The 5,000-nt window shown below is 44.2% G+C and overlaps 1 non-coding gene across 1 annotated transcript; it reads left to right on the top strand.

The window, feature by feature from the left end:
- The first annotated feature begins 2,910 nt into the window (after positions 1-2,910).
- LOC123719577 lies at positions 2,911-4,816 on the top strand. The gene has a single exon (XR_006755642.1). It is a non-coding gene; the product is annotated as a small subunit ribosomal RNA (ribosomal RNA).
- Positions 4,817-5,000: the final 184 nt, after the last annotated feature.

The following is a 5,000-nucleotide window of genomic DNA, read 5'->3' as shown; positions in this document are numbered from 1 at the left end:
ATTATTATACATACATACATACATACATACATACATACATACATACATACATACATATTATTAATAAATATAATTGTTTTTTTTGTTTTTTCTTTTCTTCAAATAAACCCACATTGCCATTTCTCTGAGCGTGTGCTGCGAGCTTCAACGAGAAACATTCGGCGCGAAACTGTCGAGCGGCCGGCCGTCGCGCGCCGCACCTGTACGAGAAACATTTTCCTCTGACGTTGCATCGGAATAATTATTATAATTCATTATTATACATACATACATACATACATACATACATACATACATATTATTAATAAATATAATTGTTTTTTTTGTTTTTTCTTTTCTTCAAATAAACCCACATTGCCATTTCTCTGAGCGTGTGCTGCGAGCTTCAACGAGAAACATTCGGCGCGAAACTGTCGAGCGGCCGGCCGTCGCGCGCCGCACCTGTACGAGAAACATTTTCCTCTGACGTTGCATCGGAATAATTATTATAATTCATTATTATACATACATACATACATACATACATACATACATATTATTAATAAATTAATTGTTTTTTTTTTTTTTTTTTTTTTTCTTCAAATAAACCCACATTGCCATTTCTCTGAGCGTGTGCTGCGAGCTTCAACGAGAAACATTCGGCGCGAAACTGTCGAGCGGCCGGCCGTCGCGCGCCGCACCTGTACGAGAAACATTTTCCTCTGACGTTGCATCGGAATAATTATTATAATTCATTACTATACATACATACATACATACATACATACATACATACATACATACATACATACATATTATTAATAAATATAATTGTTTTTTTTGTTTTTTCTTTTCTTCAAATAAACCCACATTGCCATTTCTCTGAGCGTGTGCTGCGAGCTTCAACGAGAAACATTCGGCGCGAAACTGTCGAGCGGCCGGCCGTCGCGCGCCGCACCTGTACGAGAAACATTTTCCTCTGACGTTGCATCGGAATAATTATTATAATTCATTATTATACATACATACATACATACATACATACATACATACATATTATTAATAAATATAATTGTTTTTTTTGTTTTTTCTTTTCTTCAAATAAACCCACATTGCCATTTCTCTGAGCGTGTGCTGCGAGCTTCAACGAGAAACATTCGGCGCGAAACTGTCGAGCGGCCGGCCGTCGCGCGCCGCACCTGTACGAGAAACATTTTCCTCTGACGTTGCATCGGAATAATTATTATAATTCATTATTATACATACATACATACATACATACATACATATTATTAATAAATATAATTGTTTTTTCTTTTCTTCAAATAAACCCACATTGCCATTTCTCTGAGCGTGTGCTGCGAGCTTCAACGAGAAACATTCGGCGCGAAACTGTCGAGCGGCCGGCCGTCGCGCGCCGCACCTGTACGAGAAACATTTTCCTCTGACGTTGCATCGGAATAATTATTATAATTCATTATTATACATACATACATACATACATACATACATACATACATACATACATATTATTAATAAATATAATTGTTTTTTTTGTTTTTTCTTTTCTTCAAATAAACCCACATTGCCATTTCTCTGAGCGTGTGCTGCGAGCTTCAACGAGAAACATATCTATCAATACAAATGTCTATGCAAAAAAAAGAAAACAAACAAAATCATATCAGTCAATAAAATAAATAATAATATTTTTTTACTACTACTACTACTACTACTAGTACTACTACGTGCTACTACTGCACGCCAATACACATACATAATAAAATGAAAAATCGTCTCTCTCTCGCTCGCTCTACGAGAAACATTCGACGTCCGCTCCAATGCCGACGCGGACTATTGCTCTCGGTATAGATGTGGAGCGAAACAGTCGTGCGCACAGCGTCGACTCGTTCTCGTTGCCGCGCGTCGTTCGTCTCAAATAGACACGAACGACGGACGAGAGAGAATGTGTTCTTGTTTTTGTGTTTGTGCGAAGTGTGAGAATATTATATACATATATTCGCGCATGGATGATATAGATATGGGTATGGATTTTCGGAGGAAATTATATCAAATTCGTATTTCGAATGCGAGACCGCCGAGATCTTTCCCAGCTCTCTCTCTCTCTGTGTGTGTGGTGTATAGTACATTTTATATATCTCTCTTGTGTCAACACAAAATAACAAAGAATATACATACTACTCCTCCTCATATTTTATATAATATAATATAAAATTATATTATAGCACCGCGTTCGCAGACCGTATGGTGATGTTACCAATCGACCAAGATTTGGGACCGTCTCCCCCGGTGTTATCTGTGATGTTAAAAGAATACGCTTCTAGGCACACCTCAACGCAGGGCGCCTAGCGTGTTCGACACGTGCGCGGTCGCCACGGCGACCGTATATGGAAAGAATGTATAAAAGAGGACGCACACGCGCCCATCGTCGAAACGGTGTGCGCAGCGTCGTGTTGGAATTTATCCCTCAAGCTCCGGGCGTTGATCGTATCTAGTGCGAATCATGCGTGTGTGTGCGCATGTAATTGCCAGCCGAGTTTTAATATGTTTACAATAACGTATTGAATAAAAATTGAGAAGTTGCGTTTAGATGAATGTTCAATTTTCAAATTGTCACAACATCGATTCCCGCCCGCGGGGTCGTGTTCGTTGCAGTTTTATGTCCCTCACAGTGGTCGAGCATCGTTGTACATCACCTCGTTGCGAGATCGTGACGGGACGGCCGCTCGTAGACCGGTCAAAGTTAGTCTATCGATATGAAGCGCGAACGTCGCGTCGCGTGCAAATTCGACGCGTTACGTTCACGCGTGTCGAGAAGGCGCGCGCGCAAGCGCGCGCCCCTCGACGCCGCCGAGCCAGCGGCTCGCCGAAGCCGCGTGACCGCGGTGTAGGCGTGTCGTTTGCGTAAGCAGCTCCCTGGTTGATCCTGCCAGTAGTTATATGCTTGTCTCAAAGATTAAGCCATGCATGTCTCAGTGCAAGCCGTATTAAGGCGATACCGCGAATGGCTCAATATATCAGTTTTGGTTCCTTAGATCTTACTCAGTTACTTGGATAACTGTGGTAATTCTAGAGCTAATACATGCAATCAGAACTCTGACCAGTGATGGGATGAGTGCTTTTATTAGATCAAAACCAATCGGCGGAGGGCCATGCGTCCGAAGTCGTTAATTTTGATGAATCTGGATAACTTTTGCCGATCGCACGGTCCAGTACCGGCGACGCATCTTTCAAATGTCTGCCTTATCAACTTTCGATGGTAGTTTCTGCGACTACCATGGTTGTCACGGGTAACGGGGAATCAGGGTTCGATTCCGGAGAGGGAGCCTGAGAAACGGCTACCACATCCAAGGAAGGCAGCAGGCGCGCAAATTACCCACTCCCGGCACGGGGAGGTAGTGACGAAAAATAACGATACGGGACTCTTACGAGGCCTCGTAATCGGAATGAGTACACTTTAAATATTTTAACGAGGAACAATTGGAGGGCAAGTCTGGTGCCAGCAGCCGCGGTAATTCCAGCTCCAATAGCGTATACTAAAATTGTTGCGGTTAAAAAGCTCGTAGTTGCATTTGTGCGCCGCGCTGTCGGTGCACCGCATCCGCGGTGATACTGACACGTCTGCGGAGCATATCGTCGGTGAGCCGGCGGTAAAACGCCGGTTCAATATCAAAATCCTATCGCGGTGCTCTTCGGTGAGTGTCGAGGTGGGCCGACAATTTTACTTTGAACAAATTAGAGTGCTCAAAGCGGGCTCAAAATGCCGCTTGAATATTTCGTGCATGGAATAATAGAATATGATCTCGGTTCTATTTTGTTGGTTTTCAGAACTCCGAGGTAATGATTAATAGGGATAACTGGGGGCATTCGTATTGCGACGTTAGAGGTGAAATTCTTGGATCGTCGCAAGACGAACATCAGCGAAAGCATTTGCCAAAGGTGTTTTCATCAATCAAGAACGAAAGTTAGAGGTTCGAAGGCGATTAGATACCGCCCTAGTTCTAACCGTAAATATGTCATCTAGCGATCCGCCGACGTTACTACAATGGCTCGGCGGGCAGCTTCCGGGAAACCAAAGATTTTGGACTCCGGGGGGAGTATGGTTGCAAAGCTGAAACTTAAAGGAATTGACGGAAGGGCACCACCAGGAGTGGAGCCTGCGGCTTAATTTGACTCAACACGGGAAATCTCACCAGGCCCGGACACCGGAAGGATTGACAGATTAACAGCTCTTTCTTGATTCGGTGGGTGGTGGTGCATGGCCGTTCTTAGTTGGTGGAGCGATTTGTCTGGTTAATTCCGGTAACGAACGAGACTCTAGCCTGCTAAATAGGCGTCGTCATTCAAGGTGTGCGCGACTCTCGGGGAGCGCAACTCACTGGCGACGTATTAAAATTCTTCTTAGAGGGACCGGCGGCTTCGAGCCGCACGAGATTGAGCAATAACAGGTCTGTGATGCCCTTAGATGTCCTGGGCCGCACGCGCGCTACACTGAAGGAATCAACATGTTCTCCCTGGCCTAGAGGCCCGGGCAACCCGTTGAAACTCCTTCGTGCTGGGGATTGGGGTTTGCAATTATCCCCCATAAACGAGGAATTCCTAGTAAGCGCGAGTCATAAGCTCGCGTTGATTACGTCCCTGCCCTTTGTACACACCGCCCGTCGCTACTACCGATTGAATGATTTAGTGAGGTCTTCGGACCGACACGCGGTGGCCTCACGGCCGTCGGCGTTGCTGGGAAGTTGACCAAACTTGATCATTTAGAGGAAGTAAAAGTCGTAACAAGGTTTCCGTAGGGGAACCTGCGGAAGGATCATTAACGTTGGTTTTTTCTTTTTGTTTTGTTGTTGTCAAAGACTCGCAAAAAAAGAAAAAAATACAAAAAACACGTGAATGATACGAATCAAAATCGAATCCGAGACGGTTGACTCTCTCTCGTCGATTCGCGACGTGTGCGTTGCGACACGCTTTGATTAGCGTTCGCTATCGCCTATTGATACTTT

This window comes from Pieris brassicae, unplaced genomic scaffold (assembly GCF_905147105.1).
Source record: "Pieris brassicae unplaced genomic scaffold, ilPieBrab1.1, whole genome shotgun sequence".
Taxonomy (NCBI): Eukaryota; Metazoa; Arthropoda; class Insecta; order Lepidoptera; family Pieridae; genus Pieris; species Pieris brassicae.
Note: the sequence above shows the minus strand (reverse complement) of the source record. Positions and strands in the feature narration are given on the sequence as shown.